General features: G+C 40.1%; 1 protein-coding gene across 1 annotated transcript in view; it reads right to left on the reverse strand.

Moving 5' to 3' along the window:
- NRCAM (neuronal cell adhesion molecule) overlaps positions 1-26661 on the reverse strand; it is a 321909-nt gene that overhangs the window by 157313 nt on the left and 137935 nt on the right. Inside the window, exon 3 of the mRNA XM_065938640.1 lies at positions 7352-7429. The gene's annotated coding sequence lies outside the window, so the exon portion shown is untranslated. The remainder of the gene's footprint in view (positions 1-7351; positions 7430-26661) is intronic.

Below are 26661 nucleotides of genomic sequence, written 5' to 3' on the forward strand. Positions count from 1 at the left end.
TGAGTTTCCCCAAATACGTCTTCCATATCAAATATGCATTACAATGATTTAAATGCATATTTCTGTGTACCTCAAGTTCCAAGGGAGTGGGAGTAGCTTATGTGTGTCTGCCAAGGAAATAATTCAATATTTTACTTTTTTTCCCCACAAGTATTCCTTGTGAGACACACATAACACTAAGTATTATGTATAATTTTTTTAAAGTAATTTTAAGTAATTGTAAATTGGGGGTTTAGATATCATTTATCAAATAACAGAAGTCATGTATTCTATGAACAGTCCAAAGTAGATCTTTCAATGGTCTTGTCACTGCTAAGTCTTCTACATGGAATAAGGAATCTTCACTCAAGTCCTGTTCTTGAAAATATAAGAATGTCATTCTTCACCCTTAATTTCATGCCAACTGTTAAATACAATTTTGCTGATTCCACTATTTCTTTATGTAATAGTTCCATACATGAATTCTCTAATATATTAAAGTTCCTTCTTCTTCAAAGTGAACTTTTCACTTTTTTAAGAAAAAGAAAATTATGTTTTCTGAATAGCCTTGTTGGTCTCCTGTTAAAATGTTATAGTTGGAGCCTCAAGACACAGCAGCAACACCATTAAACCACCACCACTGAATCACTTCTCTGATGTTCAGACTTTTCCTCATTCGTTTTGAACATGTCTTTCTCACCATTTCTGCCATCTCCCTGAAAATTCTGGAGTCAGGGAAGCTTTAGAAGTGGCAATAGAATTCTTATGACTCATGTAACAAGTACAAGATAGTAAACAAATAAAAACTCTCAAAAATGTATCTCTATCAAACCATCAGCCAAGCAAAACCCCATCAAGATGAGCCTTTTTGGAAACAAGCTATGAAGAAAATTACGTGGTTTAATGGGAATTCATAATACAGGGAGAAATGTCACAGCCCTGAATGAAGCCAACTGGAAATGAAATTACCCTGGCTGGGTTGCTGGGAATCCCTGCCTCTGGGAAGAGTAGATTTCCAACCGAGATGCCAAGTTCACCAAATGTCTAATGGGCAGTCTATCTGCATAGCTCTTCGTGTATTATTCAAGTGAAAGCTGCACTCCCTAAGTATTTTCTGCTTTTTTTTTTTCTTTACAAAAACATTGAGAAGAACAAAACTCAAAGTCAGGACAGGATCACCCACAAGATGGATGGTATCCAGGGTTTACACTTAGCTGGACAGCTAGCTTATAGAATCCCTGCTAGATTTAACATACAACACATCTGCCAGAGAATATTCCTGCAAAAAAAAATCTGCTAGATCTGTGGTTTTATTTACAAAGGTGCGGGTGTGACCCACATACCCGGAAGACCCATTTGCAGATGAGCCCATGTGGGCAATGAAGAACCAGTGACAGGCACATCCCGTGTGCCTCAGGTACATTCTCAGCTTCAGGAGGCATCGCAGGAACACATTAATCAACACATTCAAGGAATGCATTAATCAACAGAGCCACGTCAGCTGGCATGCCCCATTGTTTAACCGTGCTTGCTAACGAAGGCACAGCGGCAATATCAATGTGAATTTCCATCATGCTGCAAGAAACAAAACCCTTTTCAGGACTGGCCCCATGCACCACGTCCTACTCGACTTGCTCAATAGAAATCGTTCTCTCCTGGATGCATGCTACTTTATGGACTCGCTTTCTGCAACAGTCAACCATAAACAAAGGCGCTCTATAGACCAGCTAGGTTTGACAAAAGCTGTAGAAATGCCTTCTGCAGATATGAAAACTTGAATCCTTCCAAGAGCTTTTCTTTTTTTCCTTTGCCTTACAAAATGAATTGCTGTTGTGAAAGGCAAAATAAACCACAACAAAGCAAAGCAAAAAAAAAAAAAAAAAGCCCCAGCACCTATTTGTGTCTGCACTCAGATGTGACGGCAGCATACTGCATCCACAGCAGGGGCGTGGATGGCCTCCTGCTCCACACTGGGCTTCATTTTCTTCCTGGGTGGTTCCCTAGATAACCCTCTGTCAGGATCTGACTCCCTCCAGAAGCAGCCAGGGATGAAATGTCCAGATGCTGGGAAGAAGGGATATGATAAAAACGCCCTCAGAATCTGGGCACACAGGCCTACTTTTGTTCAGAGTTCCGTGGACCTGACCACTGAAGGTTTTCCACTACTATCAACATTTGAGGCCTCGCTCAGTAGGTTAGGGTGCACTAAGTTCAATAAATATTGATTTTGCTCGGGAGAACCCTGAACATAAAGATCATGATTTGGAATGAGTAAGGGAGGCCATTTACAATGGTCTTTTTGAATGAACTTACCTCCAGGGGTAGAGTTATTTCAGCAGAGGTTGTACTGCTGGGAGCAAGGGTCACGGGGTAGTGGCTCTCCTCCAGTCATTCAATGAGCCTCCAAATGAAAGCCTGTGTCCCTCTGATGGAGCCTTTTCTCATCACCAACTTTAATTCAGGTGACTCTAGAAATCATGTAAAAGCTACAAGCCCAAAGTGCAGCAGGTGAAACACATTTGAGCCAGTAAGAATCTGTAAAGGTCACCACATCAGCCCTTTGGTGTGTAATGCTAAGTCACTACATGCCTCCTGTACTGAAGTGACAGACGATTTTCTACCTCCAATTTCAAAGCAGATCTTTCTCTCTCTGGACCACAGTAGGAGGAGAGGGGAGGAACATGTACAAGTTGCAGAATTCCTTCTACAGACTACTAGCACTAATTGCTGCTGCCAGAAGACTATTCCACCTTTCTCACTACTCTCTCACCCGCCTCCCACTATCTTCCAAAAGAGGACGCTGCTGTCTTTTGTCAGATGCCTTTCCACAGCTCTTCCTGAGATAACTACCAAACTGAGCAGCCTTGGGCAGTGGGAGCAGATAAGGTGGGTTTCCAAAGAAAAATGGTTGTGTCTTGTAAGAATCATGAGGATGGGTTGCAAGGGGCAGAATGGACTTAATCAACAAAGGCATCTCAATCAGGGATGTGGTAATGACTCAGAGAAAAATAAGAGGACGTGTATTATAACTCAACCTCCCTAAAGAAATGCTGTCTGTGAGATTTAGTATGCTTTCATCTGACCCCAGGTCACAGAGTGATACTCAGACTCCACATTGAAATGAACATCTGGGCACTACTCTGGGATGGAAGGACAGAACCTCCACTCATCTCAATTGGTTTCCAGGAATGCTGCTGTTTGATAGTGAGTTTGCCAGGACAAGCAGGCAGGAACAGCCTAAGTTCAGTAATGTTTTAGGAGGTGTTGTCACTGAGTGGAAAGCTGGAGTTTGCCCTCATCATAAGTCAAGGGAAGAAGGAGGAAGTTAATAAGTACTAGAAAAGATCATTCCAGTTTTCTAACTGATTAAATACCTAATCAACTTTAACTGGTATAAAACCCTAAAGAGGTAAATATCCTTTGCTTAGATTTAGGTCCCTTGTCTTGGCTTTGGTGGGCTTCCCAGGTGGCATCGGTGGTAAAGAATTAATCTGCCAGTGCAAGAGACTTAGGTTCAGTCCCTGGGTCAGGAAGATCCCCTGGTGGAGGAAATGGCAACCCACTCTAGTATTCTTGCCTGGAGAATCCCATGGACAGAGGAGCCTGGAGGGCTACAGGCCATGGGGTCACAAAGAACTGGACACAACTGAGGTGACTTAGCATACAGGCACTTGGCTTTGGTAAATTCTGGGCTTCCCACGGTAACTGCTTTTATTAATGAGCTTTTCATCTCTAGTTTCATAGGCAAGTATTCCTTTTGTGGATGATGTTTATCTCCTAGGTTTGTCTGGCATCAAGTAAACGTGAAATGAAACTCATCAGCCTTGAAATGACTCTGGAGGACAAAATCCTGATGGATCTCTTTACTGTTGAATAGTATCAAAAACAGTACTCCAAGCTGGACTCTGCAAGTAAATATTGGTTCACATTTACAAGTCAACTTAATTATAAGATAAAATTTTTTTTATTGTTATCAGTTTTATTATTACCTACTCAGAATATAACTACCATTCTCCCAAGACATCTACATCATTTAAAAAAGTTAGCACCATGAGTCCAAGGGAAAGAACAAGTTCCAAACCACCAACCAAAACAATCATTTAATAACTCCAATAATCTGTCAGATTTTTCCTCTTCTGCTGCTTACCCAGAGGGAACATACTGTATGGCATAGCATGAGCGTAATCCTTCTTCAGATTCATTATGGTTACGATCAGGACCAAACTTCTACAAACGCAGCCAGAGGAGAAAATCAATATTTGGAGTGATTTGGGGGGTATCCCCTTTGCAACTGTGGTTGTTTATTGAAATTCCACCACTAACTGTCCTCCATTTTAGCTCAAGATTCTTAAGCCAGGTAGAAGGCAGATTTTCCTTGCAGAGAACTTATTTATTAACGTTATGATGAATGCAAATACAATTTTTATATGCAACCAGACTTGGGTAGAGGGGAGTGGGGAGACGGATGTGCGGTGGGGGAGGGGTGGGGCTTCAAGGACCATGGCTCTGACTGCCCACGTCTTTCGGATACCGCAGCCCACTAGTGAACGTGGGAAAGGCTACCGAAAACTCTAAGTAGCTACAAAAACACTTTCTATTCTAATGTCAGAGGCCGAATTCTTGAATAGCCTGGGGACATTCTGAATACAAGTGTGCTTTAGAGTTTTGGGAAGTTTCAGGGAGTCTTTGTGAGGCAAGGGAAAGACATGGGAAGACACACAGCATTTAGTTTCCACCAGATTAAATCCTCCACAAAGATAAAGCGAGATATTTTCGTGGCTCTAATAGTGCCTGATGACTAAAAAGTTCATTGTTGTCAGCTGACAAATGAGCAGCCAAGAAGATCTCTTGAGAAGAATGTATTGCAAAAGGTAGAATCTGAAGTTTAAACTCTGTCTAAAAGACAGAGTTTTGAAGTCAAGTTACTTTCCTGCAGTGACTGAATGAGAAAATAACGCAACCAGCCAGGAAAACATCCCTGGGAACCACCTTACTGAGCCCTCTAACACCTTACAAGGGCACAGGGCACTCCTTCCTGGGAGCCCCTCTGCTCGCCTCATCTCTGCATGTTAATCCCTTTACTAGAAATCACCATTTACGAACAAACTCCTGGCCTTGTGGTCTTCCTACCTCTCCTGAGTATCACACAGTATGTTACTCACAGAGGAACTTGCCCAGAGCTTACTGCTGGTGCTGGTGTTTTATCGGTAGGCCACTCACTACTGAGACATGAAGACAAGAGTGCAGCCATTTTGGAAAAGGACCAATAACAGCTTTGGGCGAAAGAGGCCTTGGAAGCTAAAGAACAAACACTCATAGGGCCTGAGTCCCAGTGACACAAACCAGGCTCGCTGGAGTAAATTTTACCTCTGTTACACGCACAGGTACAGCTAATTGCCATAAGACTCAACTATAAACTTAAGCCTTATCTGTTCCAGTGCTTTCCTGCAGGATATTCTCACACGCTCCTTTCTCCTCACAGAAGTACATCCTACACCCGACGGCCACCAGGAGCCACCTGCTGCTGATCAAGAAGTCTGACGTTTCTGGAAATTATCAGTGATAATGAGACAAGCCCTCCTTTTCTCTTGTTATAAAAGCAACTTGCCCCTTCTACTCAGGGAGCTGGTACTTTCCCCCACCTTCTCCTTTGTGCACAGGCCGTCTCTTTTAGCAAAGAGCTTTGCTGGCCTAAGAGTCCTGTGGAAGTGATACTCATTGCTATGATACTGCTGTCTGAGGATGTGGAAAGGGCATGCTAATGCCACCATTACTGCAAACTCCTAGTTTCTAACAACTGTGATTCAGGGTAAGCAGACTTCCATGTCGCTGCCAGAATGGAGAGCTCTCTTACATCGCTTCACCTGGCAGGTGTCTTTATTTTACGAAATATCGACAGTCATTGGAGAGGGTGTGTCTGGGTACATCAAAACTTTATAAAATGAGTCAGTTTACATTAATGAAGGAATTTCCCATTAAGAGGGTGATTTATGCAAAATTAAGCCTTTTTGATATTGTTCATAATTACCTAACTCAGCAATGTTGCTAGTCCTTACTAATTTTCACTTTTTGAGAACTCTCCAAGCAGAACAAAACCTGTGCTATTTGATTCACAAAGTAACCTTCTTAATTTTCAGGCTACCAATCTGGGGATTTCTGGTGGGCTTTTGAAACATCATAAAAACTAGTTAGTCACATGTATTTAGTCTGAAAACACAATGGAAGCAAATTCAACAGAGGCACGAATCATTTCCTCTGTAATACAAAATGACATATGGATGAATCAATTACAGACTTCTCAAGGACAAGGGACAGTATCTTGGAAGATTTTACAACCTCAAAATCTTGCATACAATATTCATAAATTCCATGGGAGTTTATTTGTTAAATAAAACCTAAGAGGTAGAGAACTAAATGCTGAACAATCACACTCTCAGAAATTTCTTAAGAAAGCTATTATTGGGTGAGGTACAGTTCTCTGAACTGTGTTCCAGATCATTAAATAAGATATTTTTCATCAAATTCAATGGCCTTTGAGAAGAAGGCATCATTGGCCTGGCAGAGTCAGTTCTAGAACTGATAATTCTAAATGATGTAAATCAGACTGAAGTGAGCAGTGTGGGTGGGAAAAGGATTTACAAAGCAGAAAGAGTATCAAAGTAACATTAAAACTTTTTTTTAAATGTGGACCCTTTTTAGAGTCTTTGTTGAATTTGTAACAATGTTGTTTCTGTTTTAGGATTTGGTCTTTTGGCCTTGAGGCATGTGGGATCTTCCTTCCCTGACCAGGGACTGAACCCTAGCTTCCTGACCAGGGATTGAACCCACATGGCCTGCAATGAAAGGTGAAGTCTTAACCACTGAACCACCAGGGAAGTCCCACATTAAAACTTTATAAGCAGACTTTGGTATTATTTGGATTTCATGGTGAGACACATAAAAATCATGTACGAATCATATGTTCTCAGGAGATTTTTGACAGATGACTGCATCAAAAATAAAACTTTTCTTATAAATAATTCCTTTTAAATCTTTAACTCCATCAGAAACATACAGTTTACCAGCAGTGCTTTTATTCTGCTGCCTACTTTCTAAACTTGATATGATTCATGATTTAGTAACACAAAAATCTTATTACTGTGAAAGGCTGTGAAGGGCTGGTTTTCTTCCCTGTGTATTTGATCCATTTTCTCTGACATGCAGTATGATTCACGTTTTTGCAGCCATATCCCTACTCTCTGCTTTTCATTATACTCTCTGGACGGACAGTATTCAGTATGGCAATAATAGTACACAGTCACATCATTTTCTGGTATAATTCCCTTTTTTGAACCAGTAACTAACCTAAACCTTTCAGAAGATAAACTCCTACCTTTGAAGAAGATCTTCCTATCTGAAGAAAGTTTTCTTCCTTTGACTTCTTTAAACCAAAAGTCTTCTTAGCATTTCTCTGTGGGTTGAAGAGTGGGGAGAATGTTAACAAGACATTTGTCTCTATCACCACAGACTGTCAATAGATTAACTCCAACTGACTCCCTGATGGGAAACACAATTACAGGGGGAGCCCTGCAAGGAGAGACAAATTATGAATAGATTTGCCAAAACACATCTTTGCTGGTTTCAACCAAAAGTGACAGCAGAGAAGTGACCAAAACTCTGGTGACCATGCCCTCAATGGATCCCAATTGGAAGCATCATGTCTGTGCCTTTTCAGCTTATGGGAATGGAGGGGTTATGGAAAATGCATGCATACAGTGTGGCTACAATACTTCCGTGTTGTGGGATGATGATGATTGAAATGTTTTATTTAGCAGAGTAGGAAATCTTCTATGTGTGAAAGGCCTCAAGATCTCAAGTGTTAGTCATGTTAGTCACTCAGGCATGTTCGACTCTTTGCAACCCCATGGACAGTAGCCCTTCAGGCTTCTCTGTCCATGGAATTCTCCAGGCAAGAATACTGGAGTGGGTTACCATTCCCTTCTCCAGGGGATCTTCCCGACCCTGGGTCTCCCACAACACAGGCAGATTCTTTACCATTTGAGCCACCATATGAGCTGTGTGACTGAATATGTTACCACTTTCTGGGCCTCCGCTTTTGCCTTTAGCAGGATTTTAGAGAATTATAAGAGCACCTAGTAATCAACAAGCTTCAAACTTTATGAGCATCAGAATCATCTGGGTAGCTGGATACACTTTAAACTCTTAGGCTGCCAGAATCAAAGAGGGTCATAAAGAGATGATAGGAGCAGTCCAGAGCAGAGAAGACCCACCTGGGCTTTGACAAAGGGCCAGTTATGGACAATCCAGAGCCTGACCATCTTCAAGTCTCCTCTCCTCATCCTGAATGTTCCCAATGTTCCCTTTGCAAATATTCCAGCTGAGAAGTAGCCAGCAAAGGACGGTGCAGACCGGGAGGAAAACAATCACAGCTGAGTACATTAGGTCTCCCTCTTTTTTTTTTAAGAGAACCAATTCAGGGACATCCATGGTTTTCTAAAAGAGAATCTGTGGCTTTTTGGACTTTGGACTTCTGAAAACAGAAGTCATACTATCAACCTCTGAAAAACCTTTCAGAGAAGAGAAACAAGTGTCAATTCAGGAATTCCTGGCTTAACTCAAATATGAAGACAACTATGAATCACAAAATGATTCTATTACTAAAATAGAAAGATGTGTCATCTCAGATGTTGTAGTTTAGGCACGTGTTATAAAATATCTTCTGTGTTCAACTGCAAAAAGCTTTATCTTAATTACATGTAAAACCACTCATTTGATTTTCATTGGTTCTGATGCAATGGTATTTTATCAGGACAAAACGTTAATGGTGCAGAGGTCAGTAATTCTTTCTTGAAATTAAAATCAATTTTAGGATAGATGGGGCTTTCTTTGTCATTTAGCTCCCACTTATAAAATCTCTACAAGTGTGTAGGAAAGAGTCTAAAAGTATTTGAAGCTATGTCTATAATAATAATTCAACCAAATATATTGAATATTTGATATGCATCTGCAAAAGACTGGATAAATATAAATAAGAAGGTAAGAATTAATGTTTCATACATGACATGTTTCATACATGTTTCATACATGAGAGATCTTAGTCCGTGTACTGATAGGAAAACCAGAACTACCATCAGCCACCATAAAATGCAATGTTTATAGAACATACTCTGAAACCACACTCTTGAGAATCCCTTGGACTGCAAGGAGGTCAAACCAGTCAATCCTAATGGAAATCAATCCTGAATATTCACTGGAAGGACTGATGTTGAATCTGAAGCTTCAATGCTTTGGCCACCTGATGTGAAGAGCTGACTCATTAGAAAAGACCTGGATGCTGGGAAAGACTGAAGGCAGGAAGAGAAGGGGATGACAGACGATGAGATGGTTGAATGGCATCACCGACTCCAGGGATATGAGTCTGAGCAAGCTGCAGGAAATGGTGAAGGACAGGGAAGCCTGGTGTGCTGCAATCCATAGGGTCACAAAGAGTCAGACACGACTAAGTGACTGAACAACAAGAATGAAACCACAAAAGAACAACTGATTCTACAAGGGGGCATCAAGGAAAGATTTCCACAGGACATAACACTTAAAGATGGGTAGAGAGGGCATTCTCAGTAGAGGGAAGGAATGGCAATGACCAAGAGGGTGGTATGTCCCCACTAGTACAGCAATGGAGCAGAAGGCACAGTGATGGTGGGAGGCAGGGAATATGGCCCAGAGGGGAGGCTACAGAGGTCATATACTACTAGAGGGCAAGGGACCTTTAGCACCGACCAACTGACGAGTCTAAACTTGAACCTGAGCATAATGCAGTCCTGCTGAAGGTTTTAGGCAAGAGGAAAGAACAATTGTCAGCAGTGTGGTAACTGTCCAGGAGGGTAGAAACTGGAAAGGGAGGCTACTCTGGGGAAAGCTTCAGTCACCAACAAACAAGATTTTTGGCTTCTGCATACATCCTCCCAAAGCCCAACCTTAAGATGAATTACGAAACACTGATTTAGGGGTAAGAACACTGATTTGGCCATGACATCTGATATGATTGCAAGAAATAATGATCCTTATTTAATTAATGGACAGATTTTGTGACTTCATTGTCCTAATACGTGAGTGCATCTTTAGAAGGTGAACTCCATCAGGTCAGCATGCATGTGGGGTCCCACTTCTCTCCCCTCCACCCAGCCTTCTCTGCATCTTTCTGCATTGCTCTCCCCTAGGGCAATTCAGCTCTGCTTCTGGTCCTGCCTGGAGGCAGGTGGGTTAGCCTAGTGCCAGGTGTGACACTAGGGAAACCCCTCCCATGACCTTTCTTTCTGTTATGATATGTGAGCCTTGATTTACTGGTATCCTCACATTGCAGTGCTAGTATCCGACACTGGTGTGGGCTTAAGGGAATCAGACCCCGCCTAATGGAGGGCACTGCTCCAGGTCATTACTCAGCTAGGGGAAAGGAGCCTGTCACCTCTTCCAGCCTAGAGTAACAGAGCTCTGCCCTGGGACTCAAGACCAAGGCTTCAGCTACTTGTGCAAGTCTATTTCCTCTTGCTTTGGCAATGTCCCCTACAAGCGGAAGGTAAGCATTACGGAATCTCATAGGCAGAGCAGAAGGTAAGCATTCTTGGGTCCACTGCCCAAAATAAGCCACAGTCCTTTATCTCCAAATAATCATGGTAAGGTGGGTATGTGACTCAGGTAGACTGTTCTCCTTAAGGTAGACTGTTCTTCAAGTTTCTTCTAAAACAAACTTCTCTGTATGGTGAAATCAACAGAAACTTAGAGAGTGCTTGAGTTTGCTGATCTAAGCCCTTTAAAAGTCTCTTTGCCCCACCTATTTCAGACATCTCATTGTGTCTGAAACACTAACATCACATTGCTGGGGAGTGCTATTGAAAATCTATATCACAGATGACTAGAGGCTACAGTTAAATATTGGGGAGTGAGTCCATTAAAGACACAGGTCAATAAAACTGATTTTACTATAATTTTTACCTGGAAGAGCTAAGAGAACTAACATGGAACAGGCTATACTATGTCCCAGATGCACAGGTGATACACCAATTCTAGAAGCATCATTACTGATTGGACACAGGGGCAGAAAACTGAAGCACAAAGAAGTGATGTTAACGACCCCTGTCACACAACTGGCAAATCATTCATTCAGAGCACAAGACCACTTCCGTTTGAATCCCCAACTCCTGCTTTTTCTACTTCTTCCTGTGGCTTTAGAGACAGGGCAGGATGAACTTGCAGTGGGGATGCTACTGAGATGGAACTGAGAGGGCAGGAAATTCTGAGAAAGAGTGGTCAGACTGAGAGGATGGCATCAGAGAAGCTGAGAATGAAGAGGGTCAGGAAGGGAAAAGGATGGTCCACAGGGTCAAAACCTACAGGAAGGACAAATGGCGAAAACTCAGCTGCTGTCAGACAGAAGTCCCTGAGGTCCTGAGCTCCCCTCTGCCCTGCCCCCTGTTCCACACATCTGGACTAAGCTTTCCAGCTGTCAGCAACACCTACTGCACTAGCATTTCTATGCCTCTCTTCCAGAAATGCTTTTAATTACTAGTGTCTCACAAAAGAGGCAGGTATGAAAATACTACTGAGTATGGTATAGAAGATGTTCTGAACATGGATTTTAAAAAGGAGGCAAAGAAATATGGTTCTTTTGATAAGTTTGTATTATTTTCAGTATGATTCAATTCAAGGTAAAATGCCCTAAAAAAGCACACCTGTGTAATTTCCCACAGATTTGGTTTCCCATAAGCATCATGTGAGAAAATGATTTTATCCTTGCTTACCTATACTACCGAAAGGGGCACTGCCTCACTTTTAACCTCCCTCTGATGATGTAAACCCTCAAACCTTTGCAAAGATCACCAAAAGACTATGTATTAACTGTATTACCATGTCAGCAATTATGCTAAACATTTCTAGGAATAAATGCTTGTTACAGTCATTACTCTTGCTTTGACAACTGTATCAATGGACTTTCATCACTCTGACACATATTTAGGTCCATGGCATAGGGTAATACATCATTGTGAAGGATTATTTTTCCAATAACAAAGTAACAATTTAATTTTTTTTAACTAAAATACAATCAACTTATCCTATTAAAGAAAGCCAGTTCTAAGTCAAAGGGTCAAGATGAGATCTGATGTAATTTAAAAGTTGCCTTCAGGAAAGATGAATAACATCTAGGTGAAAAATGTAACAAATCCAAAGGTCAAGGTACACACGGTAAAACAATTACCAAAAAAAAAAAACCCAAATGAATTCAATGGTGCATAAGATTAAACTTTTTCAGTATTTCAAGAAAGTGGATACTTGTCTTGGCCATTCACAGAAAAATAATAAAATAAACTTCCTAATAGCTCTAAAATAAATTGAACTATTGATTGGTATTTTTGGCATAATTTGTTTTAAAATTAGAATTCACAACATTCAATACAACCAAAAATCTATTTTGCAAACACTGTTAGGAAATAGTATCAGCAAGGAAAAATACTTGAAATCTCATTTAGTTTATACTCTTCGGCACAACTGTGAGGTCATTAAAAATGCTTACTATTTGGTTTCTGTGAGGTGGATTTCTAAACACTGGCCTTAGGGATGATAATCTACCATCAAAATATCAAACATTTGACTTCTCAGTCCAATTATGTTCTCAACTGTGACAATTATTTCTTGTTTACACTCTTAAAAATATACAGTTAACACTTTTCTGAATACCAATTCTGGAAACCTTATATATAACAATATATTTATATGCCTGCACTATTACATATTTAAGTCGCATGCAAAAATGGTTTTGTGCTTTTATCACTAGGAAATGATAGTAATTTACAAAGTTATTTTTAATCTTTCGTCTTAATGAAACTTCAGTTGTATCAGTCATGGACTAAAACCCAAACTCTTCTTTCTTTTCTTAACTTCCTGCCTTTGACATGATCCTTGGACTGAATCTGGGGCTCATTCATACTTATTAACCAGAGAGAAAAGGATAAATAAACAACCCTATTAAAATTGGCATTTATCTTTGGTTTCTCTGGGGTATGCCTGCCATCCAGCAGCCAAATTCAGTTCAGCATGGCAGAAAGCCAAAATCATCTTGAAACCCAGTTCTCCCCATTTCAGCAGCCTATGAAACAAAATATATTCCAAAAGCAGAAAGTATGATCTGAAATAAAGCAAGTTCTCCAACTAGTATCTCAACAAGATGGTACCCAGAGGGGCCCACCTCCACCACAACCTGGCTGGTAAGGGTTATGAGGACACAGAGCCCTGACTTCTAAGTCCAAGTTTAGTGTTAACATCAGCCTACTCTTACAAGACCAATGAACTTGTTGTATATGTGTGTGCATATGTGTTATTCACTCAGCCGTGTCCCGTTCTTTGTGATCTCATGGACTATATAGTCCAACAGGCTCTGCTGTCCATGGGATTCTCCAGGCAAGAATACTGGAGTGGGTTGACATTTCCTCTCCAGGGGATCTTCTTGATCCAGGGATTGAACCTGCATCTCTTATGCCTTCTGCATTGGCAGATGGGTTCTTTACCACCTGTGCCGCCTGGAATTGGGACCACCTCCACGACCTCTTAAACGTCAGGGTAGAATGAGGCAGGGATCCATCCTGATGGGAAACCCTCAGGTGAACCAATGTATGTCTTGCCTTGCTTTTCAGAGGTATGAAACCTGATAAATCAAATTAAACAGACTGAAGACAGACCATCCCCAGAAGCTTTTGCCTGTTTTAAGTGACACTGTCAACTGCTACCTTGTAGACTGGTGCAAACAACCAACGCTAAGCAAATTACACCGATGTTGGATAAATGCCATCTTACTGCCTGTCATATACATACATTATTGGAACATTTCATGGTACCTAGGACATGCCACATTTCATGGTTTTCCAGGAGGAATAACTGTAAGTGGAAACCTAGAAATCCAGCGGGCAGTAATGCTAGCTGTTCATCAAAGAGCCACTGTTCCCTCTCTCATGCAGAGGGGCTGTGTGGAAGAGGCTCCTGTCCAGGGAGCCTTGAATTTCCAGACCCCCTTGAATTCTGGCAAGACCTTGAGATGTGAGACAGCTGATATGTGTCACTTCTTTGCCCAGATATTTAGGAAGCAAGTGTGTCTTTACCACACATCATATCTCCCCACTGCTGGCTGGAGGTCAATACCCAATGTGACTTTGGAAACCACACGGCCTGGCCCATCACTGGAGGTCCCTGAAGGGTGACAAGCAGAGATCCTTCCCACCAAGAAGACAGTCTATATTACGAGCACTGGACTGTGACAGGAGTTAGAAAGGAACTCTACTTCTTTAGAAATGAACGTGTTTCTATGGTTCAAGGGTTTGTTACAACTGCTAGCTCTGCCCTATCTAATTCAGTCAGCATGCCATGAACACAACAGAAACTTTAAATTAAATCTATTCCCTCGTTGATCCCTTTCCTGTGTCTATAACCTAAGAGGAACAGATTTAATTTTATAATATTAGTATATTCAGAGCAGTAGGGCAAGAGTGATTAAAGGATATTAAATAAGTCATCTTAAAGACCGTTAAAATAACTGTTTACTTCATTGAGGGAAGAAAAAGCTTAAAGGAGGCTGGTTGAGCTGTCAATATATGTCAATGAACATAAAATATTAAAAATTTTATATCACAGATAGTGAGAAACTATTTCTCAACTTCACTGACTATAAACCAAACAAATACAGAAGATTTAAGGTGATGGTATAAAAAAATAACACTGTACCTAGAACACAGGTAAGATTGAAAATAGAGTTTTTCTAATTTATGGGCACTGGGGAGGAATGGTGGGAGGGATAAATTGGGAGGTTGAGATCGACATATCCACACCACTATATATAAAATAGATAACTAATAAGGACCTACTGCATAGTGCAGGGACTCTTCTAGTTCTCAAAACTCTGTAATAACCTATATGGGAAAAGAATGCGAAAGAGTGAATATATGTATATGGATAATGGATACACTTTGTGGTACAGCAGAAACCAACACAACATTGCAAATCAACTATAGTCCAATAATTTTTTTTTAAATGGCTACAGCAGAATAGTAAGTACTAAGTTAAAACCTCAGCTTTTAAAATTCATCATCTCTCTGATCCATTGAAAGCAAATTAAACTTTTTTGAAAAAAGAAAAGAAAACAGAATTTTTGAGAGAATCTGACTCTTTGTAGGCAAGGATGGAAATCTACTCTTGTAACAGGCACCCCAGGGGGTCCTGAGGGATGCGGCCCTGGGCCACACCACGGGCGACATGGTAAAGACGGTTAAACAGGCAAAGAGGTCACTTTGTGAGGCTGTCACATTTCCTTCCTAGAGGAAAGTAGAATTGGGAAGGTTTCTCATCCACAGGGTGGAATACAAACTTCCAGCAAACATTACAGAGCTCTAGGAATCCAGATAAGTTAAAGACATGATCCCAATCCTTAAGCAGCTCACAGTTTTAGGAGAGTGACAGTGAGTGTATATCTGTGTATACATGTGTGTGTGTGTGTGTAGAGAAAAGAGGAAACCCAGATGATTTCATGTTAAACTAGGGGAGATGAGAGCGTATCCATGGGTGGGCGGATGTCTCCCAGCATGGTCGCTGGTTCCCCAGTCTCTCCAAGGCATCCTTGTCCTGGAACACATTCTCCAGATAATGTTACCACCCACCAAGATACACAATGAAACAGAGGCACCCAACCCTATTCTCGAAGCAAAAGCAGTTCACTTTTCTATATTTTATATATCAAACTTCTATGTGAAGTGATGAGAAGAAAAGATTCCAAGGGAAATTTTTAAAGTTTTATAAAACCACATGGCAAACAGAAAGAGAAATTAAGGAAACAATATCATTCACCATTGCAACAAAAAGAATAAAATAATTAAGAGTATAACTACCTAAAGAAACAAAAGACCTATACATAGAAAACTATAAAACACTGATGAAAGAAATCAAAGAGGACACAAACAGATGGAGAAACATACTGTGTTCATGGATTGGAAGAATCGATATTATCAAAATGGCTATACTACCCAAAGCAATCTATAGATTCAATGCAATCCCTATCAAGCTACCAATGGTATTTTTCATAGATCTAGAACAAATAATTTCACAATTTGTATGGAAATACAAAAAACCTCAAATAGCCAAAGTAATCTTGAGAAAGAAGAATGGAACTGGAGGAATCAGTTTGCCTGACTTCAGACTATACTACAAAGCCACAGTCATCAAGACAGTATGGTACTGGCACAAAGACAGAAATATAGATCAATGGAACAGAATAGAAAGCCCAGAGATAAACCCATGAACCTATGGACACCTTATCTTCGACAAAGGAGGCAAGGATATACAACGGAAAAAAGACAACCTCTTTAACAAGTGGTGCTGGGAAAACTGGTCAACCACTTGTAAAAGAATGAAACTAGAACACTTTCTAACACCATACACAAAAATAAACTCAAAATGGATTAAACATCTAAATGTAAGACCAGAAACTATAAAACTCCTAGAGGAGAACATAGGCAAAACACTCTCTGACGTGAATCACAGCAGGATCCTCTATGACCCTCCTCCCAGAATATTGGAAATAAAAGCAAAAATAAACAAATGGGACCTAATGAAACTTTAAAGCTTTTGCACAACAAAGGAAACTATAACCGAGGTGAAAAGACAGCCCTCAGATTGGGAGAAAATAATAGCAAATGAAGCAACAGACAAAGGATTAACCTCAAAAATATACAAGCAGCTCCTGCAGCTCAATTCCAGAAAAATAAACGACCCAATCAAAAAATGGGCCAAAGAACTAAACAGACATTTCCCCAAAGAAGACATACAGATGGCTAACAAACACATGAAAAGATGCTCAACATCACTCATTATCAGAGAAATGCAAATCAAAACCACAATGAGGTACCATTACACGCCAGTCAGGATGGCTGCTATCCAAAAGTCTACAAGCAATAAATGCTGGAGAGGGTGTGGAGAAAAGGGAACCCTCTCACACTGTTGGTGGGAATGCAAACTAGTACAGCCGCCATAGAGAACAGTGTGGAGATTTCTTTAAAAACTGGAATTAGAACTGCCATATGACCCAGCAATACCACTTCTGGGCATACACACCAAGGAAACCAGATCTGAAAGAGACACGTGTACCCCAATGTTCATTTCGGCACTGTTTATAATAGCCAGGACATGGAAGCAGCCTAGATGCCCATCAGCAGATGGACGGATAAGGAAGCTGTGGTACATATACACCATGGAATATTACTCAGCCATTAAAAAGAATTCATTTGAATCAGTTCTAATGAGATGGATGAAACTGGAGCCCATTATACAGAGTGAAGTAAGCCAGAAAGATAAAGACCAATACAGTATACTAACGCATATATATGGAATTTAGAAAGATGGTAACGATGACCCTATATGCAAAACAGAAAAAGGGACACAGATGTACAGAACAGAATCTTGGACTCTGTGGGAGAAGGCAAGGGTGGGATGTTTTGAGAGAACAGCATTGAAACATGTATATTGTCTAGGGTGAAACAGATCACCAGCCCAAGCTGGATGCGTGAGACAAGTGCTCGGGCCTGGTGCACGGGAAGACCCAGAGGAATCGGGTGGCGAGGGAGGTGGGAGGGGGAATTGGGATGGGGAATACATGTAAATCCATGGCTGATTCATGTCAATGTATGACAAAAACCACTACAATATTGTAAAGTAATTAGCCTCCAACTAATAAAAATAAATGGAAAACAAAACAAAACAAAACCACATGGCAGTGTGGGGAGCCACTTGTTTAATGGGTAGCTTCAGTCTGGGATGATGAAAAACTTCTGGAGACAGATGATAGTGATGGTCATACAATGGGAATGGGCTTATTACCCCTGAACTACACATTTAAAAATAGTAACTTTTACATTATATATGTGCTTCCCTGGTTGCTAAGTGGTAAAGAATCCCTGCAATGCAGGAGACTTGCAGGAGACCTTGGTTTGGTCCCAGGGTAGGGAAGATCCCCTGGAGAAGGAAATGGCAAGTATTCTTGTATTCTAGTATTCTTGCCTGGAGAATCCCATGGACGGAAGAGCCTGACAGGCTGTAGTTCTTGGGGTCACAAGGAACTGGACATGACAGAGTGACTAGACAACAACATATAGACTTCCTTCTAATTCCATTAAATGAATGAATATAGGATAGCTGCCAGAAAAAAAAATTCAAAGTACACCTCATACTCTCCCATCAATATACTCTGTGTCCTTGAAAAGTCAGGCAAGCATTAATCTATTCAACAAATATTTAATAAGCAACTACTATGCCCTAGACATTATTCTAGGTACTGAAGATGGAGTAGCGCACACAATGAAATTCTACCATCACAGAGCATTTATTTATTTATCCTCTCAATAAATATTAGTTAAATGACTATGACTTGCCAAGGCCTATGCTGGGCACCAGAGATACAATGGTGAAAATACAATGAAAAAATCCACAAACCAAATCCCTTCTTGCCCTCAGGAAGCTTCTGGCAACTGCAGGAGACAGATATTGATCAAATAATCACAGAAATGAATCTAAAATAATAATTCTTTTTTTTTGCCTTTTCACCTAGAACTCTACTGAACAACATATTAACCATTTTATAACAATTCTTAAAAGTCTTCAGTGCAGCGCTGCATGGGGCTCCTGGTGCGTGGTGATGGAACTGGCTTTGTCAAGGAGGCTGGTCTTCCTGAAGGAAACAATGTCTGGGCTGGGATGTAAGAAATGAACCTGGGAAGAAGGGTGGCCTGAGCACAGCAGAGGTAAAGGTGAGTAGCCCCAGCGAGGCTGCAGAAGCAGGCAGAGGCCCAGCCCCACAGAGCCCTGGAGATCCTTCAGTCTTGACCTCAAGCATCACGGGGCGCCCCAGATGCACTTTAATGAGGCTAAGGGTAGGAAAGGAACGATTTCATTAGAAATAATACTTATTTTGCTGCTTTAACGATTTTAAAACAACAAAGTGAAAACGAGGGCAAAAGCAAGTGAATTCCTGTACAGTTACAAAAACAGGTGAAGCTCTGAAGCTTTCAGATGAAAGGCAGTAGTTAACATATCAAAGATCATCGTGGTCAGATGAGAAATTAGAAACGGCCTCTGTTTTTTAATTCTTTTGTGTTGATTAAAACATAGAGTCTCTTACATTTCTACTGTATACTCTACTAATGAAGTAGAATTTGATTAAAAGTGAGTCACCTGAATTTGCAAGCCTGACAAATTAAGTTGCACACACTTGATTAATACTGTTTCAAGTCGATACTTTGCGGGGCGGCGGGGGTGGGGGGCGCGGGGCGGGACACAAGTGAAACTATTTGATGAAAAGAAATGAAGTATATTAAACTTCACAAAGTATGATTACTTGGCATCTTTCATTAACATGTAAAGTGAAAATGGGACAGTTAACTAAATATTGTCCTTGCTTGATTAATATTTATGGACGTGAACAAAGACTCAAACGCATGGTGTTTCTTCCTTTAAAATATGGTCATCAATGCTAATATATGCTACTGAATGGGAAAAACATTCAAATTGGCGTAATGCTGTGTGCTAAGAGCACATATATAAGGGAAAAGGAAAAACTCTACCTTTTGTATATAGGTTTGCCATATGCTCCCTCTTTTAATTTGCACGGATTTAAACATTTAGTAAGTAGGTGACAGAAATTTCTGCATTTCAAATTCTGGAAAAAAATAGGAATAAGGAAACATCAAACTCGTGACTGTGTCATTGAGCTGCTCTGACCCCAGAACAACACAGTTCATCCCAGACTATCTCTCAAACTTCAGAAAAGGTGTATAGACTTGATCCATATGACGTGCACAATTCACCTTTTCACCAAACTCATGATACAATTCAGATCTGTCAATTCACTGTTCTGCCTAAGTTACCATAAGAATGCAATGTAAACAGCCAGAAGAATGCTCTCAAAGATGCTTTACCCACATTTTATTATAAACTACCAAAGCCTTCCTGATTTTAAAGGTCCCAGTGACTAATGAGACTATTTGCAGAGGCCTCTACATCTATCACCTTTACGGACACAGCCTTACAAATATCTTAATTTTAAAGTTTAATCTGACTTGATTTAAATCCTAGTAATTACCCAGGTTTGACCCCTGGGTTGGGAAGATCTCCTGGAGAAGGGAATGGCTATCCATTCCAGTATTCTTGCCTGGAGAATTCCATGGACAGAGAAGCCTGGAAAGCTACAGTCCATGGGGTTGCAAAGAATCAGACACGACTGCAGTGACTAACACTTAAAAAAAATATATATTCTAACAATTCACACTTTGATCCTACACATTTAAAAATAACTTTCAAATTGCATGTGCAAAATTCTTCTAATTTTTAAAGCAAAGTTTTAAATGCCCAATTAAGTTGTCCATTGTTACCAAAACTCTAGTTTGCAGTCTTAGCAGATGTTACAAATAATAAGTCAGACTGTAAAGAAAGGGATGAAAATGCAATAAATCAGATTTAGGGCCAGTAAAGAATAATGAATGCATTAAGCAATTAAGAGTATAATTTGTGCATCTTTTGTTGTTGGTGCTAAACCTATCTCACTATACAGAAAAAATGAGATGTCTGAAAAACTTTCAAACATTCAGATAAAGACTAGACATTTCTTTCTTCTCTCTTTATCTTAGATATCAGTTCTCAAAGCTGGCAAGCCCTTCTGGTTTCAAAATTTTCTTTAGATGCTCTAGTTTTCTAGTCTCTTGTCGATACAGACATGAATTCACAAGTAGGCTCCTCACTTTTACTTTTCCTGAGTAGTTGCCATGCTCACTGAACTGAATTTGCAGTCTTTTCATAGCACTGCTCTGCAAAGGAATGAACCAGAACAGAAACAAAATCAAATGGGTTCCAAACACAACTCTGATGTCACTCTCAAGACTGTGACTCTGTTTCCCGTAATACTGATTGGCACCCGAGACCGCCCCATGAGGATTTCTGCCTCCATTTCTTAGTTGTCTATACAAGCGCTAATTTTCCTTTCTTTCTTTTTAAAAATTTATTTCCCAAAGAGCTTCAGAATTGGCATTAGGTACTATCTGCTATCTACTGGCCCTGTGGCATGTGGGATCTTAGTCCACTGACCAAGGACCCAACCCGCACATCCTGCACTAGAAGCAGGAGTCTTTTTTTTTTTTTTTTCATTTATTTTTATTAGTTGGAGGCTAATTACTTTACAATATTGTAGTGGTTTTTGTCATACATTGACATGAATCAGCCATGGATTTACATGTATTCCCCATCCCGATCCCCCCTCCCACCTCCCTCTCTACCCGATTCTTCTGGGTTTTCCCAGTGCACCAGGCCCGAGCACTTGTCTCATGCATCCAACCTGGGCTGGTGATCTAAGCAGGGAGTCAACCCCTGGACCACCAAGGAAGTCCCTGCAAGCACTAAGTTTCAATGTTAGTTTTTACGCTGATTTTTTTTTAAGCCAGAGAGAACTTTCTGAGCAAGAAAAGAAAAAACAAAACAAAAAAGCAGAGGAATCTAACAGGATTTCAATTATGGCCTGGAAGAACCTCCAATCACACCTAAGCTCACCAATACAGATTTCTCCCTAGCAGTCTCTAGGCAGAGTGGCCTAATCCTGATCAATACCAAAATGGCTCTGGGAGTTTCAAGTCTCTAAATCAGCCTCTCAACTTGAGAATCTGAAATTCCTGGTCTTAGAGAAATCACAATACTATTAGTTCCAGATCACTGACCAAAGTCAAGACCAAATATGAAGCTGTCCATTTAAAAAGAGGTCATCTTTAATGCAACATGATCTGTACTAAATGAGCCATTATTTCTAAATAAAGCAATCAAATTATGAATTCAATAGCTTACCAGGTGACAAAATAGCTTACCTCACTGTGTACAAAATGGGGTTAATAATCCTGACCTAGCTCCTAAGGTCTCTAGGGACAATTCATTTAAGAGTTGTCCAAGTGCTGTATAAATGTTACTGGTGTTATGAAAGCTTGGTTTTATTGTCATCAGAACACTACCATCATGAAAAGGAATTTAGAGGTTTGGTCAGAGGTGAATAAACAAAGCAAAGTCTATGCTAATACAAGTACCCTCTGACCTTGGATCACTGAACTTTGAAAAATCACACAGATCAGAATGTAAATGAAGTTTGCATTTTCAGAGACACAGTTTTTGTTACTTTATTTCCTATTCAAGTTCTCTGCTTTGAAATCATTACTCTGGAAGCAAAACAACCAATTCCATTTTCAATTTCCACCTCCCCATCATTCCCCTCCTTTTTTGCATTATTCTCATTGCTATTCCCAGCATCATTTGCATTAAAGCATGATGCTGAAGGCATCCAAGGCCTTTCTTTCTGAATCAACTATCCGGCACACCCAGGAAACATGCCTGTCAGTATACATGGGATGGGTGGACACCAGTCTTCTTTAAGGGTTTTTTTTTTTTTCATATCGTATGATTCCTAGACTTTCAGTTTCCTTTCCCCAGTTAACCTTCCATGACTCATTTGTTTATTTGGTAAATAGTTACTGAGTACCTAGTATGTACCAGGCATGTCCCAGGTGCTGGAAAGAACAGTGACTAAACAGGGCAGAAATCCTGGCTCTCATATAACTTATATTCTACGGGGTGAAGACAAGCAGAAAGCAAAATAAATAATTCAATAGACAGAATATGTCAGAATGAAAAAACAATGTATGGTGAGAGGATGGGGGGGCAGAGATGGGGAGTTGTTGACATTTTACATATGATGGTCAGGGGAAAACTTGAGAATGTGTGATCTCAGGAAAGATTTCAGAGAGGTGAGTGTGAGAGCCATTGGGAAAGAGTTTTGCAGGTAAGCAAGAGTTCTAGGAAAATTCAGAGACTCTAGGTGTTTACAAGTTTTTTGTTTGTTTTTTTGGGGGTTTTTTTTTTTTTTGGCCATCCACTGCAACATGTGAGATCTTACTTCTCTGACTAGGGATCAAACCCACAGCTCCTGTATTGGAAGCAGGGAGTCTTAACCATTGGACTGCTAAGGTAAGTCCCAGGAGTTTGCATATTTGAGAATAGCAAGAAGATCAGAGTAGCTGAAGGGAGTGAGTAAGGGAGAGAAAAGCAAAAGATGAAGGCAGACCTGGAGTGGGGCACCAGATGAGCTTGGACTGGTTTATCATTGCAAGGCCTATGGCTTTCCCTCTGCCTGAAATGGAAAGCCCTTGAGAGGGGTTCTGAGCAGAGGAATGACATGATCTGAGGTCCATTTTAAAGTCTAAAACAGGCTGTATTGAAAAATAGGCTGCAGGGGAGTAGAGTAGAGACAGGAAGACCATGCAAAAGGCTATTCCAACAGCTCTGAGCAGATATTAGTGACTTGTTCCAGTGAGGGTGGGTGGCACGTAAGTAGAGCTTAATTGTTTTCAATTAGTAATCATAACCTTCCTATTCATTGTGCTGTGGTTACTTGAATTACTTCACTCTCTAAGGGAGTATTTTTTTCTTTAAAACATTCTCTTCTATACCCTCCCTATTGATAATAAAGCTTCCCCTCTCATTAGACCATCTTAGACAGGTCAAAACATCCCACATTTGGATGTAGTCAAATTGGCAAGTAGATTACAGTTAAGAGATAAACTAAGGTGTATTAAAATTTTTAAGAGTTTATTATTCAAGGGACAATCTATTCAAATCAGGTAGCCTCCAATCTAGCAGATAGAAAGGGGCTCTGAGAAGCTTTAGGAAATGAAAGACTTTTATAGGCAGAAGGGAGCAGGAAGAAGGAGTTATACTAGGCAAAAAGCAAGTTGGTTATTGCAAAGCTACTCTCCTTTAGGGAGCAGCAGAGGTCTATTAGGCAGATGACTCACTAGTGCTAATCAGGTGACTCCTGATTGGCTGGTTTAAGATTCCATTTCTATGCAAATAAAAACACAGTGAAGTATCACCTCATACAAGTCAGAATGGTCATTATGAGAAAGTCTACAAATAACAAATGCTGGAGAGGGTGTGGAGAAAATGGAACCCTCCTACACTGTTGGTGGGAATGTAAGTTGGTGCACCTACTATGGAGAACAGTAAGGAGCCTCCTTAAAAACCTTAAAAATCAGAATTACCATGTGATCCAGCAATCCCACTCCTGGGCACATATCCAAAGAAAAGTGTAATTTCAAAAAGATACACGCACCCCTACATTCATAACAGCACTATTTACAACAGCCAAGACATGGAAACAACCGAAGTGTTCACAGCAGCTGAGTGGATGAAGAAGATGTGGTATACGTATACAACGGAACACTGAAGTGAAGTGAAAGTCACTCAGTCGTGTCCGACTCTCTGTGACCCCATGGACTGTAGCCTGTCAGGTTCCTGGGGTGGGTTGCCACTTCCTTCTCCAGGAGATCTTCTTGACCCAGGGATTAAACCCGGGTCTCCCACGTTGTAGGCAGACGCTTTACCGTCTGAGCCACCAAGGAAGCTGACTCAGATGGCTTTATCAGTGAAACAGACTCAAATAGAGAAAAGACTTGAGGTTGCCAAAGGGAAGAGGGAGTGTGGGAGGGATGGCTGGGGGTTTGGGATTAGCAGAAACTATTATATAGAGAATGGATAAACAACAAGGTCCTACTGTATACCACAGAGAACTATATTCCATATCCTATTTATCAAATACATTGATATATTCAATATATATTGATAAATATATATCAATATTTATTATGGGATAAACCATAATGGAAAGAATATGAAAAAGAATGTATATATGTGTATAATTGAGTCACTTGCTGCATGGCAGAAATTAACACTGTAAATCAACTATAAACAAGCAAATAAAACTCTTTTTGTAACATTCAGTAGTAAGAAAACTAATAAATGTTTCTTTAACATTAATCACAAATATATGTACAGAACTACACATAAACATACCTAATGTGTTTGATGAGACATGCAAAATTAATACACAAAGATATATCAAATAACTCTTCTACTTTTTGAGTGCTCCAAGGTCTCAAACATGACAAGATTAACAAATCTGGCTTGAGAGGTATGTTGGTACCAAAGACAAGTGTAGCTAACAAGGACTTCCCAGTAATCAGGGCACTCTGAACACTGAAGGAGGCAGATAAGAGTGCATTCTCACAATTTTATTTACTCTAATGACACGGTAGCAAGTATTTCAATAGGGGCCAAAGCTTGAGCGCATTTCAGTTTTCATTTGAATTTCAGGGCCAGGCTATTATGCAACAGAGTATCCATAATGAGATTTCCTGAGAAAAATGAAAGGAACTATGAAAAGCAGAGTACAGTCAGGAATGACAAAGAGAAGTGTTGACAAAGTAGCAGAATTAAAATCTAAGAGCATAGTTATTTAAAGAGTAGGAAAATTCAGAATGAAAAGAAGGCAGCCAAGGCAAATGAATGCAACTTGTTAACACCAGAAATAAACACTACTCTCAATACAATTCAGAGAAGCCTGAGTCTTAGGTCATGTGTAATATAAAGGGAAAATTTATTGATTGAATATGTTCTTTTCTGGAAATGAAATATAAATATCAAGTTTGAGCAAGGTGCCTTTGAGTCCTATATAAAATTAACAAAGCAATGCAAATTTCTCAAAAGAATCCAGTGATGAGGAAGAAAAGCACTGAAGCAGTGGAGACTTGTTTTGACAGACAGAAAAGGAAAGAGGCATGAATCTCATGAATCATGTTGCCCTTATCCTTCAATTCTTTTAACATCACTCAGTGATTTTGGCATCTTTCTTCCCTTTTCTCTCACTCTCTTAATTATTCTACTTTCCAACCAAGGACTTTGACTTTAATATTTTTAATCTATCTAACACCAGCTGTTGCCAGAGCCTTCCTATTAAAGGACTTAGTTCAAAGAGCCTGATCATTACAGCAAACATTGAGCACATGGAGGCTACAATGTTTTGGAGAGAACACTGGTCCAAATGCCCAAGTCAGAGTCCACCCTTGCACGTTCCTCCTTGCAGAGGTTGGAGCCTGCCACTGAACCTCACTTTTCTCATCCTTAAAACAGGGATCATAAGAACTGCCCTCTCCAGAGAGGACGCTCAAGAGGCTCAAACTAGACAATGCAAACTGAAAAGCACTCTGGAGGAATGTTACTTTTACGGTGACCTTTACATTATTTTACTATTGCCAATGGAAAGTATCAACAATAACAAAAAACTGCCCCAGGAAAATAGCAGAATGTCTTTCAATACACTAGTCTATGTCCTGCTATAATAAAAGCCAGATAGCAAGTATTTCCAGGGATGTTCTAAAGGATGCAAAACTTTGTTGCATTAGTATAATTAAACCATGTTTCATCTTATGAGGGTCAAAAAACTGAGAGATGTTGAATATAATCTCACAGGTGGTCTTTGAAGATACTTCATGAGCTAAAGCTAACAAATCCAATTATAGCATTAAAAAAAAAAATGTGCTTCTAATCCAGTTTTTCTTTCTTGTTGACCTCTGTGGAATACAGGGGAATTGATACAGAAAACTTGGGGGAAATTCTCAAGCTAGTGCAGAAAAGAATGACAACAGAATTCTCTTTCAAATAAAAAAGGGAAATGGCTAAAGTGTATACCACATTTTGTGCATGGAAAGTAATATAACTACAATGTAAAGAACAACAGGA

Source organism: Muntiacus reevesi, chromosome 6 (genome assembly GCF_963930625.1).
Source record: "Muntiacus reevesi chromosome 6, mMunRee1.1, whole genome shotgun sequence".
Lineage (NCBI taxonomy): Eukaryota > Metazoa > Chordata > Mammalia > Artiodactyla > Cervidae > Muntiacus > Muntiacus reevesi.